The sequence below is a fragment of the Petaurus breviceps genome, unplaced genomic scaffold, assembly GCF_028583685.1.
Source record: "Petaurus breviceps papuanus isolate PSGF00001 unplaced genomic scaffold, PetGlider_PUasm1.0 91133, whole genome shotgun sequence".
NCBI classification, from domain to species: Eukaryota; Metazoa; Chordata; class Mammalia; order Diprotodontia; family Petauridae; genus Petaurus; species Petaurus breviceps.
Window position 1 is genome coordinate 64003122 of NW_027187419.1, and position 14767 is coordinate 64017888.

General features: G+C 41.6%; 1 long non-coding RNA gene across 1 annotated transcript in view; it reads left to right on the forward strand.

Annotated features, from left to right (window-relative positions):
• Positions 1-5510, forward strand: part of LOC138154800 (uncharacterized) — a 46763-nt gene extending 41253 nt beyond the window's left edge. Inside the window, exon 3 of the long non-coding RNA XR_011166682.1 lies at positions 4676-5510. This is a non-coding gene — a long non-coding RNA (uncharacterized lncRNA). The remainder of the gene's footprint in view (positions 1-4675) is intronic.
• The last annotated feature ends 9257 nt before the right edge of the window (positions 5511-14767 follow it).

Consider the following 14767-nt stretch of genomic DNA (forward strand, 5'->3'; position numbering starts at 1 on the left):
CAGCTGGTCCCACAGTAGATAGAACATCAGACCTGGAGTCAGGAAGACCTGAATTCGGATATAGCCTCAGACACAATAGTAAGCCCTTAACAAACAGTTGTTGATTGACTAATTGACATAGGGCTTTATAGTTATACATCATTTTCATATAAATTCACATATTTACATAAATTATCTCATTTGGTCCTTTTAAATAATCCTATGGCAGGTAATATGGAATTTTGTAAGCTCCTTGAGGACAGGGACTGTCTTTTGCCTTTTTTTGTATCCCCAGCACTTAGCCAGGACCTGGCACACAGTAGGTGTTTAATAAATGTTTATTGATTGAATTTATCCCATTTTAGATATAATAAAAGTAAGGCCTAAATAAGTGAATTGGAAGACTCCTAGAATATTGGAGCCTGAAGTGGGTTTAAGTGGGTTTAATCTTATTCAACCTTCCTATTGTATAAGTAAAGAAATTATGTCCAAGAAAGGGGAAGTGACTTAAAGAACACCTAATTGGAAGGTATTAGTGGCAGGACTGAACCTGTATCTTCCTGACTACAAGTCCAGCCCTTTACCCACCATGCCACACTGACTCTTTCTCAAGTCCATACAGCTTATGAGTGGTTATAGATGCATATTCAGATGTTATGTCTCTTTCCTCCTCATTATGTTGCCTCTCAAATGAGACGTGATGAGTCAGCTCCCCCCAAAACCAAGAGCCAGTCTCCAGAGTATCTGTTTCAGACGACTTATACAAATATTCTTCCCTGGTACCACCAACGATTTCTGTTTATACATGTTTTGAGTTGGTGCTCATCTATCTGGCCTCATCTCATGGCACCTTTTCTCGTGTTTACATCTACTACTCCCACTTCGTCTTTCGACTCCTTCCCAACGAATTATGCCATAGACAGATTTAGTAGATTTCTACACCAGATAAGTCAAAATATATCTTTTTCTATGTTAGAAAAGGCACAGTTGCCTACAAGCCAATAAAATTTACACACTCCTGAAATGGTAATGGACAAGAAGCAAACTTTGCTCAGCCTCAGGCTATCCAATAGAACATTCATCTGAGTAAAGTCTACTGATGCATCCAAAATACCAGCCACCATCTTAAAGAAACAGCCCACATTGAAGTGCTATAGAGTAGTGCTTTCAAGCATTTTCATCTCAAGGCCCCTTTATATTTCTAAAAATTATTGAGGACTCCACAAGAAGAGATTTATTCTGTGGATTATATCTATTGATATTTATTGTGTTCAGATTTAAAACACCTTAGTATTATTAAAATAGTTTTGACCTCACAGACAGTGTGAAAGAGTCTTAGGGATCTCTACGGATTATTGGACCATTCTTTTTTAATTGCTGCTATAGAGGAACTTGGGAAAGGCTTCCCTGGTACAACAGTTTTGCAATCTAAGCTATAGCCATCATAGAAAGGCAAATTGTTCTGTGGGGTCTTTCTTCACATTGCAGATGCATCTATTGTGGCCATGTCCTTCCAAACAATGTATGTGCTCCCAGCAAGCTCACCCATCATGAAACATCCTTGTTTTCCCTTGATATGGGGATTATTCCATGAAGAATGATCAGAGTTGAGCTGCTGGGTTCCAGTTAACCACATGAGAGTTATGGCACCCCCTGAGTTCCTGCTGAATGACTACTTTGGGATCATAGAGCAAGAAGAGCTGATTATTCATTGGAGAGTTAAAAGGAAAGGATCTCATCCCACTTGTTCCCTTTTTTCTTCTAACTTCAAACGAAAGAACTATTTAGAGCCTTTTTTCATGAGGGGTAGAGGATGACTAGGGGCAGCTAGGTGGTACAGTAGATAGAGCGCTAGACCTGGAGTCAGAAAGACTCATCTTCCCAAGTTAGAATCTGGCCTCAGACACTTATTAGCTGCATTACCCTGTGCAAGTCACTTAACCCTGTTTGCCTGATGTTCCTCATCTGTAAAATGAGATGGAGAAGGAAATGGCAAATCACTCTAATACCTTTGTCGAGAAAATCCCAAATGGCCTCCTGAAGAGTTGGACATGACTGAAACGACGACAACAACATGGGGGGGGGGGGTGGCTTACCCTATCCTTCACTCAAGGTGCCATGCAACTGTCCTGCCTAAGCAAGGTTGACACTGGATTTGGGCTGCCTCTTTAGTGATTGTGATTTCCTGATCTCAGATGACTGTGTATTTATCCCAAGATGGATGTTCTAAGTTGCTTCTTGAACTCTCATCAGCTCAAACTTCTGGGGGTCTTGGATCCTTTGGATTGGAACTGCCTGGCACCAAAGTGGGGCAGTACCAGTCAACTACTCCTTTGCTCTTGAAGAATAAAGATATCAAGAAGATTGAAGTAAACCTCGCCCATTTTGCTAGGTCTAGACAGTCTGGACAGCATAGAATCAAGGTGAAATATAAAAATGCCTGGTCAGCAGTCCTGCAAACTGCTTTATGCTCTGGTGAGTTTTAATTATCAGTCTCCAGAGGGAGGATAATAGCAGTGATAACATTAGTTGTTGAATCTTGTTTTAAATCCTTTTGTTTTTTGTCCTTTAGCATTTCTTTTTGTCTAGAAAATAAATGCCTGCCCCACACTTGACTTACACTGTACATCGAGTATCTTTTTGAGATTTGGAAACACCAAGACATAAGCACAGCCTAAGTTAGAAGCAAATCTTCCCCAGGGAGTCAGAGTAGGGAAACTACTGAGCCAATGGGGATGATAAGAGGGATCCTAGCCTTCCACTCATTAGAGGCCAGGCTCTTCCAGGATTGAACACTAGCTAGAACACATGCCTGGGTCCAGAGTAGAGGGAGTCCTTTAAATAGAGGAGGGAAAAAGAAAAAGAAAAAAATTATTAAGTTCCTGTTATGTGCCAAGTGCTAAGCCCTTCACAAATATTTTATCTAATTTGTTTTATTTGATTTAGGGAAGTATATACAGGGCCCCAGCCACCTGGGCCAGAAATAATCCCTTAATGTTAGATACATAAAGCTATACAAATGGGGGAGGGGAAGGGAATAAATATTTACATAGCACCTACTATGAGCCAGGCACTGTGCTAAGCACTTTAGAAATATTGTCTCATTTGATTTGATTTAAGGAAGTCAGTGCAGTGCTCCAGCCCCCCTGGATATAGCAACAGTCCCTTAATGTTAGATACAGAAAGCTCTGTATATGTATATGTAAGTACAGGGGAAAGGAAGGGGCAAACATTTATATAGGACCTACTATGCACCAGGCACTGTGCTAAGCCCTTTATAAATTTTATCTTATTTTATTATGTTTCATGACAAATGTAATTTATCATCCTCTTCATATCCTGATGTAGATTATCTAAGACAAGAAAGAGGTATGCAGGAAATGCTTGCAGTGATCACTAGGAAATCAAGCTAATTGGTATTAAAGGGAGGAAAAGTGGCTGGAAAGTGCTTATGAAAGTTTCTGTGACATATGCATTTGTACCACTTGGGGAAAAAATATGGGGCAGCTAGGTGACACAGTGAATAGAGCACCTGCCCTGGAGTCAGAAGGACCTGAGTTCAAATCCATCCTCAGACACTTAACACTTACTAGCTGTGTGACCTTAGGCAAGTCACTTAACCCCAATTGCCCTGCCTTCCCCCTGCAAGAAAAAATAAAAAATACCAGCATTAACTCCTGTCCATTGAGAGATCTGCCTGTTATTTGGGGGGTTGCTAGGTAAGTCTCTGTGCCTCTCCACAGCTAAATCAGCCACATGCTATTTTTCCTAAAGAATATGTCATCCCAGCATCCCCTTCCCGCCCACCCCCAACTTAATCAAGTCAAGTGGCTCTCTGTTGCTTTCAGGATCAAACATAAAATGCTCTTACAACCTGCCCTCCCTTCCACACTACTTCCTCCCACATAATCTACAGCTATACTGGCTTCCTTACTGTTCTTCCCACACCAGACACCATCTCTCAACAATATGCCTTTGCACTGGCTGGCCCCATGTCTGGAATGCTCTCTGTCCTCACCCCACCTCCTGCATTCCCTTGCTGTTGTTCAAACAATTAGTCGTGACCACCTGAACCATACTGCCCATGGGGTTTTCTTGGCAAAGACACTGGAGAGGTTTGTTATTTCCTTCTCCAGTGGATTAAGGCAAACCATGGTTAAGTGACTTGCCCAGAGTCACACAGCTAGTAGATGTCTGAGGCTGGATTTGAACTCAGCTCTTCCTGACTCCAGGCCCAGTGTTATATACACACTGAGCTATCTGTCGGCCCCCCTCCCCCTCAGCTTCCTTCAGACCCCAACTTCTCAAAGTGGCTTTACCCTATTCCCTCCTCCCCTCACTGCTAGTGCCTCCCCTCTGACACTACGTCCACATAGACTGTACAAATCTTATATGAACCAGAAAAAATTCTCCTAAGTTGAATCCTATATCAAAAACACAACTGCCATTAATTTCAAAAGGACAGAATTCTGTTCCTGAGGATCTGAGCTCTCAAATTTATATCCATTTAATACCCAGTGACACTTGTTGCTTATATAATTAAACTTCAGTGTTTAACAAAAAGCAAATCAACCCACCATACCATTAAAGACCAAATAAATCAATGCAGATGATATGGCCCGCTCAGCAAAATAAGTTATCACATGGAAAGAGCTGGAGCAAAGGAGAGTCATTGTGACTTTTTTTTTCATTTTAGGGGGAATGAGGCATGAGTTTATCACAGCTATAAAGCAGCAAGCCACAAGCTCTCCTGGAGCTCAGCTGCTCCATTAGGAACAGGAAATACAAAACACTTCTCATCAATTTTAAGAAAGGCCTGAAAGTGGAACTAGGAAGAGTGAATGAAACTCCCTTTCAAATCTAATTCTCATAACCCCAGTGGGCAGACCCTGGGGTTTGACTGTCCAAAGGAAAACAGAAAACAAAGATTGTTTATGAAACCATGAATCTCTATTATGTGCTTCTTAGGATTTTTTTTTAGCGTATATTAAATTTAACAGATAATACCACCAACCTAGCCCAACTCTGCCGTTTTCAACCCTGATGCTGTTGTGTTCCTGAAGGTGAAGCTGACTTCTTCCATCTGCTCTTGCAAATCCAGGGGTTTTATTTGCATATCCCATTGACTGAGTCATCTCATTTGGGCAAAGGGATTTTTTGAAAGCTTATAAACTCTGGAAAAAAAAACCCATCACCATCAATGACAACCATTCAACTTGTGCTTAAGGTAATCCAATCCTATTAATGACTTGGGTGCTTTGGCTTTGTTGATTAGCTCTCCATATGGAGTGGATGAATGGAGGAGTTGGTTGGGCCATTTGGTCCCCAGGGCTGCAGCAGCTGGCTTCACCACTTTACAGCTGGTGAAGGAGAAGAGTGAGTCCTTGGGTTATCATTCCCAACGACTGAACTGCACTCCTACAGAAACTTCCCAGAAAGTGGAGTTGTCTGGCCAGTTCTTGCTGGGGACAAAGAGAGAAGAACCAGGCAGAGAGAGAACCAACTTCACGTGGAGCCTGGATGAAATCCGTCCCAGTAAAAGTCAGTCCTAGATAGCAATTGTTGACAGACCTGGAATTGCAATGAGAGGTGTTATTTAATGACACTAGAAAGTACTCTTGAATACTGTGATCTGCATGGGGGCTTTTGTTCTATGTTTATTTCCTGCATTGAACCCAACGCAGGACTGTCTCTCTCATTTACAGGTAGGATGGGATAGTAGGGCCAGCTATTGGAATTAGAGTCAAAGGGTCCAGGTTCGAATCTTGACTCAGTTTCCTCAACTGTTAAATGAGAGATTTGTATTAGATGATCTCTAGGGTTCTTTCCAGCTACCCATCCTATGGTCTCACTACACATAGTGAACATTTAACAAATGTTTGTCTGATGAAAGACTTTACTTCTCTTCTAAGTCTGAGCCCACATCCACAGAGCACTGGGTAACATCTGAAACCACAGAAGTGCCGCATATACCATAGAAGAAACTCCAGACAATATGAGTAGCTATGGTATAGCTACAAAACCAATGGGTTTGGAGTCAGAAGATCGAGGTTCGGGTCTCAGATCTACCACTATCTATCATTTCGCCTCTCTTGGTCTTTGCTTCCCCGTGTGTAAAACCTAGGGATTGGGCTGAATGACCTCTAATGTTCCTTCCAGTCCCAAATCCCTTGATCCTGTAGATGTGGGTTAAATGTTTGGTATTCTAAACACATTTTGGTTGATTGAACCCTTCCAGATGAAGGCTAGGGATTGGGGTTAGGTGCAGATGTAGTTTTAGCACAGAAGATGGAGTCTCTAGCTAAGTGGTAATTAGAACCTGGACATCCCAATTCCCAGTCCATTAGTTTTCTCCCAAAATGAGGAACACTGTGACTTTAGCTATTTCTATAAATGAATGGCAATTACATTAAATGTGCCTAATTGATGGAAGTTTTGATCAGAAGCAGCCTGGAGGAGGATTTCCAAGTTGACTTTTCATCACCAATATTTGTGCTTAACCATCTGTCCTTACCACTGATTGGTCTCTTCTTGACCCCTCCTGCTGGTCTAGCAACCAAACAAAGCACATCACAATCTGGGTATCTAAAACTTCCCAGGACTCATGACAAATGCCATCCATTTTGAGGCAGATCATTGAATCCACACAAGTAATAGTCTCCCTTTTAGCATAGGGTTCCTTTTGGTGAGAGCATCTGTTCTTAATGTGCTTGATGGGCAATAAAGAATCACAATGGTAAGGTGGAGGGGAGGAAGGGTACCCGGTTAATGACAGGAGCAGGGAACTCTGGAACCTTACTTTGGCACCATTTGTCATAAAGAAGAACAGAGTATGAGGCAGAGCCTTTGGCCTTTTCCAAAAGGGTTTGGTGCTGTGGGCAGAGGACTGGATTTGGAGTTAGGAGACATCAGTACAAGACCCAGCTCTCCTGCTGACTGCCTGTGTGACCCTTGGACAAGTGGAAAACCTCCCTGACCAACAGCTTCTTCATCCATAAAGTGAGGAACTTGTACTAAATGGCTTCTGAGGGCCCTTCCAGCTCTAAATTTATGAGAAAGTGATACAAAAGTATGTAAAAATCTAAGATCTCTCTCTCTTTTTTTTTTGGAGGGGGAAAGGCAGGACAATTGGGGTTAGGTGACTTGCCCAGAGTCACATGGCTAGAAAATGTTAAATGTCTGAGGCCCACTTTGAACTCAGGTCCTCCTGACTCCAGGGGCCAGTGCTCTATTCACTGTGCCACCTAGCCGCCCCAGAAGGAGAGACTTTAGCTGAGACTTGAGCAAAACCAGGGGAGGCAGAGATGGGGAGAAAGGGAAAGTTCCAGGCAGAGGGAGTAGGTGGTCCATGGAAATGGTTGGAGTTAGGAGATGGAGTGTGGGAGTGACAGCAAGGACTCCAATGTCACTGGATTGTAGAGTGTCTAGGGGTGAGTAGGATGTAAGGAGACTGGACAGGTAGGAAGGGGCAGGTTATGGAGGGCTTTACAAGCCAAACAGAGCATTTTAAATAATAACCCCCACTCTTTTTTCAGTCCCCTTCTAGATCCATCTTATTAAAATACCACTTCCATAATATAATTTCCTACTTCAGAACCTATGTGATAAAATGAAAACTTCTTACTCTGGCATTCAAGGAATTCCTTGACTTGACCTCAGTCTACCATTCCAAATACACCCCCATTTGTCTCACACAAATCCTCTGATTCAGCCAACCTGGTTTACTCACTATTTACTCACTATCACCCAAATTACATTACATTTCCTTGTCTCCAAACCTGTACTCACATCATTTCTTCTACTGAGAATGCCCTTTCTCTTCTCTGCCTATCCAAATCCTATTTATCCTTCAAGGCCTAGCTCAAATACTACTTTTTCCTTGAAGTCTTCCTGAACCTTCTAGCCTAAAGTAATCTCTCCTTTTTTTTGTAGGGGGGAAGGTAGGGCAATTGGGGTTAAGTGACTTGCCCAAGGTGGCATGGCTAGTAATGCTAAGTGTCTGAGGCCCACTTTGAACTCAGGTCCTCCTGACTCCAGGGCCAGTGCTCTATTCACTGTGCCACCTAGCCATCCCTCTCTCCTTTCTTTTAAGTCTGATAGCATTTATTATCTGTGCTATCCACTTGGGACTTATATAAATATCACCACATCAACACTGAAAGTCCACTTCTCCTACTTCTCCCTACTTGGACCAGCACCCCCTGGACCAGACCTGTAGAACCCATATCTCCAGTCCTTGGGGAAGCTAATCAGCTAGATTTTGGAACTCCCTACTATGGTTAAACCATCTTGATTGGTGGCTGAATGAATATAATACCTAGTCCATTATATCCGATCAGTTCCAAATAAGGCTATTTTTCATATCATAAATAGCCCTCCTCCTAGGATATCTTGTTCTAGCCAACACTCCCCTTTATATATTGCTTGACTGAATATTTGCTATGGTTTTTTCCTTTTTTTTCTATTTCAGTTGTAAAGGATAGGGAGAGAGAATTGACTTTTGTTCATTGAAAAAAATAAAATTTTAGTTTAAATTAAATTAAACATTATGATGCATGTTTCTTGAGGGTAGATTCTGACTCACTTTTTATGTTTATATAACCCCATCCTACCTACATGTGCTTGAGTAATTCCTTAAAGGACAGAAGTAGGGTACAGAATTTGAATGGCAAACTGGAGTCCTCTCCCTGGAGCCATAGACACATGGAGAAAGGTGGTACTCCAACATGTCCCTTGCTTCTCAGGATCTGTGCCCTCAGAAACTGCTAAGAGTATAGTTCTAAGGTGATTTTATTCTTTCCTTGATTGAGCTGAGATTCTATTTCACTCCCAAATCCTGTAAGCATTCTGTTCTCTAATCTGTATAACTTCTCCAATAACTGTTTCACTGTTTGCTTTGACAAATGTTTGTTCACTATTCACAGTGGTCTTTTGGGTATGAAAGCATTTGGTGGAAAGAGAGCTAAACTGGCAGGGATTAAGCGGTTGCCTTCATGATCTGCAGTGGGACTACTACATATCTGGAGTGACCAGGGAAAGTTGCTTTTATACTTAAATCCCAAAGAATCCTGTATCCCTAAGTGGTTAATAACTAGGCCAATTCTTTTCTTGAAGATAGGAGAGTGAAGGCATTCACCCAGTCACAGCTGTCTTTCTGCTTCCACATCTATGTTTGTTTTTTTGAGAGGAGTTGAGGCAATGGGGTTAAGTGACTTGTCCAAGGTCACACAGCTAGTAAGTGTCAAGTGTCTGAGGTCAAATTTGAAATCAGGTCCTCCTAATTCTAAGGACGGTACTCTATTCACTGAGCCACCTAGCTACCCCTCTATTTCAACGTGTGTCTGTGTGTGTGTGTGTCTTTCTAACACCATTTGGGGTTTTCTTGGCAAAGATACTGGAGTGGTTTGCCGTTTCCTTCTTCAGCTCATTTTACAAAAGAGGAAACTGAGGAAAGTAGGGTTAAATGACTTGCCCAGGGTCACACAGCTAGTAAGTTTGTGAGGCCAGATTTGAACTCAGGAAGAGGTGTCTTCATGACCCCAGGCTGGGCATTCTATCCACTGTACCATCTAATTGCCCACTATAGATCATATCTATCTATAAATCCCTTATGTTCCCTATGGTCCATTTCAACCAGCTACATTTGAATCCCCAGTGCTTACTATGGTGCCTGGTAAAAGGTAAATATTTTATAAATTTTCATCATTCATTCATTCATAGAGTGCTTTATGATTTTAAAAAGCACTTTTCTCACAACAAGGGTAGATATCACCAGCATTATCATCCCCCTTGAGCAATAAGGAAAACAGACTTGAGGAGGTTAAGCTATTTACCTATGGCCCCACAGCTAGTAAATATCAGAATTGGGACTTGACCCTAGCTCTATTAACTGACTTTTTTTTGAATTTTTCTATGTTCCTTCTCTTCTAGACTAATTGCTTAATAAGTATGTGTTTGATATAGAATTATTTTTTCTTCCAAACAACTTTAAGAACCTTCATCACTGTAATAAACAATCATGACTCCAGAGGCCCCAATGGTAAAACAGGACAGAAAAAAATGAGGCATATTTTTTTGGAAAAAGCCAAGGTGGGAATTTATTTTGCTTGACTGAATATTTGCTATGGTTTTATCCTTTTTTTTCTTTTTCAGTGGTAAAGGATAGGGAGAGAGAATTGATTTTTGTTCATTGAAAAAAATAAAATTTAGTTTAAAAAAAGAAATACTGCTTAAAAACCTATTATTTTGAAGCAGACAGCTCTCCCTGTTCGAGAAAGATTACCATTTCAAAGTGACAACAGCCTTTCTCCACATCCTCCCCCCAGCTCACCTTCTCCCAAAGCCTGCATCTTCCCACCTCCTGTTTGCTTCATCTTCTATTTAGATTGGAAATGTGTGGGGCTAGCAACACTGTTTTGCCTTCTGATTTGACTGAAGTTTATTCAAGACTATTTCCAGAGAAGGAGAACCCACAGCAATGTCATCAGTGGGGTTGCATAGCAGCCAAACCACATCATCAGTGCAAGCCTTCCTAAATCAACCCCCTGGCAATTCCAGCATTGGGAGTCTGGCATAAGGACACAGTGTTCTTGAGCACAGCTCAACAGGCATCCTCCTGCCATTGGTGACAAGCCCAAGTACTTTCCCGGAATATGTGAGAGAGACTTCATGACCTTGTCCAAAGAGTGGTTTGGAAAAAGAGTTGGTTGAAGGAGTGAATATATGAACATTCCCCCTCCATCCTCTAAAGTTCTCTTCCAATGTCCCAAGTAACCGTAGGTGTTTGAAGGTTATGTGAGCAGACTACAAGGTTTGTTAGCTGCTGTTGCAGCATTAAGGAGAAGGCCAGCAGCAGATTGTGTCAGGTACCTGAGGCAATGGTCTGGCTAAGTTTAGAAATGCTCATCTCTAGTGGGGGGGGCTGCTGGATGAGAAATTGTTTTGTACATGATGACTCCTAAGACTGGTGTGAGGCAATTTGCGTTGGGTCTCAGATGGCTCTGCTGCAAGAAATGGACAGAGGTTTCAGAGGCCAATTTCAGTTCAATATATGGGAAAACTTCCTAACAATGAGAACTATCCAAAAGTAGAATGAACTGCCTTAAGAAACAATTCTCTTTCACTAGAGGGCTTTGAGGAAAGAGTAGATTGATCAATCGTTAAGCATTTATTAAAGTCCTACTATGTGCCAAGCAATGGGGATACAAGGTTAAAGAATACAACAATCCCTACTCCCTGAGAGTTAACATTCTTGGGGGAGGAAACAAGGACTAAGGACTTTACAAATATCTCAATTGATCATCAGGTTGACATTAGAAGATAAGTGCTGTTTTACAGATGAGGAAACTGAGACAGAGTTTAAGTGACTTGTCCAGGGTAACACTAGTAGTATCTGAAGACAGACTTAAACTCAGGTCCTTCTGACCCAGTATTCTATCCACTATCCCACCTAACTTCCTCAACATCCTAATGGAAGAGATTGTACATACATTTAAGAATATATACAGTCCATCGTCCCTGAAGTCAGAAGGACCTGAGTTCAAATCTGGCCGCAGACACTTAACATGTACTAGCTGTGTGACCTTGGGCAAGTCACTTAACTCCAACTGCCCTCCAAAAAAGAAAATATATATATACAGTGCATTTGTTGGGTAAGTTGTAGAGAAGATTGTTGTTCAAATGAGTTATTCTCAGTTGCCCTGAGATTCTATGATTGATAGAGAAATCCTTTTTCTTCTTTTTTTGTGAAAATTGGGACCACATTTGCCTAGTCTTAGATCTGTGCCATCTTTCTCATTTTCTGATTTTTCAAAAGTTACAACTGATAGTGACTCAATCACCATGTTTATTGGTTCTTTAGGTACTCTAGCATACGGGTTTTCTGTTGTGGGGGTGTCCTGAGCTCACTGAAAGCAATTAGGTCCTCTCCTACCAAATTACCAAATGAGATAATATATGCAATATGTTTTGCAAATTTTAAAGTGCAACATAAATGTTCACTATTATTATTGTTAAATTCACTCTATTCCTTACAACCAGAATAAAGTAAGCTCTTTGAGCATGTGGACTTTTTGTTTTCCTATCCCTTGAAGGCAACTGCAGAAATCCAATTTCATCTTGATTTAAGGAAAGAAAAAAAAATTCATAATGATCAGAGCTATCATCTCAAAGTAGAATGAGCTGCTTTAGGAAATAGTGGTTCCCTCTTCACTGTAGGTCTTCAAGGAAATATCTTATTGCTTATTTTGTAGAAGGGTATGAGTTGGACTAGATGGCTTTTGAGGTTCCATTCTAGAATTCTGGTGAAGGGAAAATCCAAGCTGATGAAATTACACATCTACTAAAGTTAAAGAATAAATATAACTAACCTGAAAATACACACACACACACACACACACACACACCCCACCACCACCACCACCAACAACAACTTTTCTTGTCTAGAGTGGGTTTCCTTCAAAGGGACAAGACACCAGGTCTTGATTCCCTGAGAATTCACTGTATCACTACTATGTAAGCTACCTGTACGTGACCTTGATAAAGAAAGGAAAATTGTGAAACTTGTGAACTTTCTCATACCAGCAAGGTCCTGCCTAGAGTTCTATACTTTAGTGATCAATAGATCATTGGGAATGGCAGAGCTATTTTGATGACCCCAAAATTCTTCTTGAAATGAAGGCCTATCCTTTTAGGCCCAACATTTCCCTGCAGTTATGTTGTTGTAAGTTATGAACCACTACAGATTCCAAAGAATTAAAAATGAGTGTCCCTCAAAGAGTGATCAAGAGGGAGGTGGAGAGGTCCTGGGTGCACACAGTTGGGTGTTCAGAACTGATTTCATGATTAGCTCCAAAGTACAGTCATTAATGCACCCCCACCTCTGATCACTGCCTTGTCATGGTGGAGGGGCCATGAAGCCACAAAGAGTTGGATATAACTGAAGAACCGAATAACAATAACAATGTGCTAGGTACTATGCTAAGCAGTAATGATACAATGAAAGGTAAAAGACGGCACCTGCTCTCAAGGAACTCAGTCTATTGGGGGAGAAAACATACAAATAACTACATACAAACAAGATACATATAGGACAAATTGGAGATAATAGAGGGAAGGCATTTGCATTAAGGGAGAGTAACCACAAAAGGGAGGAGAGATAACTAGCAGGGATAGATGGATCAAATAAGGATTTTTTTGAGAATAGTGGAGACATGGGAATCTTTGTGGATGATAGGGTAGCAGCCAATAGACAGGGAGGGAGTAAAGATAAGAAAGTAGAGATGATAGCAGGATCAATAAGCTGGAGAGCATGGAATCAAATGGGCTCACTTTGCATAGAGAGGGGTTTGACAAGGAGAGGGGTTATATCTTTTTGGCAGACAGGGGTGAAGGAGGAGATGGGGGCAGAAGGCAGAGGAGAGGGGGGAAGGAAAGGGGAAGGGAGAGAAGGAGTGAGGAAGGGAGAGGGGAGATGAGGAGGGGAGGGGGGAAGGGAGGGGGGAAGGAAGAGGGGAAAGGAGAGAAGAGAAGAGGAGAAAAGGGGAGAGGGGAGAAGGAGAGAGGGGAGAGCTCTTGGTGAATGGTCTCAGTTTTTTCAGTGAGTTATGAAGCATGGTTCTCAGCTAAAAGGGCAGGGGGAGAGGACTTATGGAAGATTTCAGGAGGTATGAAAATGTTTAGAAAAGCCTCCATAGTGAATGGAATGGGTGAATCAAATGTGAAGGTGTGAAAGTATTGTCTTGCCAAGGTGAGGGTCCAGTTGAGATAATGTAACATAAATTCATAATAGACCTAGTTAGCATATCCTAGCTGTATGATGAGGCATCTAGGTGGCACAGTAGATAGGGTGCTGGGGCTTGAGTCAGGAAGACTTGCTGAGTTCAAATGTGTACTCAGACCTTCCTAGATATGTGACCCTGGGCAAGTCACTTAACCCTGCTTGCCTCAGTTGAACTAGAGGAAGAAATGGCACACCACTCCAGGATCTTTGCCAAGAAAACCCCAAATGTGGTCACAAAGAATCTGACATGACTGAAAAACAGCTAAACTAGACAGTCATTAATGGATTGATATCTTAGAGCGAGTTCTTTTTTCTATTTCATCAGGTATTTTGTCTTTGGTTCTGTGGTTTACAATATTTTGATCACTGATTTCTAGGACTTAGCCATCAATAAGATGTTTATGAAACCTACAAATGACAATAGGTCAACATTTGTTAGACTCCTACTGTGTGTCAGACGTTATGTTAGGCATTAGATATCCAAAGACAAAAAACCAACCCAATGAAAAACCTAGTCTCTATTCTCAAGGGATTTACATTGTGTCAGGAAGGAACAACTGGTAACATCTAAATGTATGTAAAATAAACACAAGATAGATAAATACAAGGTAGTTGGGAGTGGGTGGGGGAGGCACTAATCCCTGAAGGCTTCATGTAGAAAATGGTTCTTGAGACAAATCTTGAAAGGAGCAAGGGCTTCTATCAGACAGAGATGGGGAGGGAGTGTATTCCAGCCTGGCATGAGGGATGACCAGTGCAAAAGCATGGAGAAATGTGCAAGGATCTTCATAGCTGCTCAGTGGTGCTGCTGAAGCATCTCGTGCCTCTCCAGATGTTACTATGTGAAAACTCTCACCGAGAATGTACCCACTGGCACAGCTAGAATCTCATATCCCAATTATACTTAGGAAGATCCAGCCAGTGTTTGCCATGGGTGATAGCAGTGGGAAGCACTATCTTGCTGTCACTTTCTATGATCGATTTGATCTTCCCTTCATCACGTTGGAG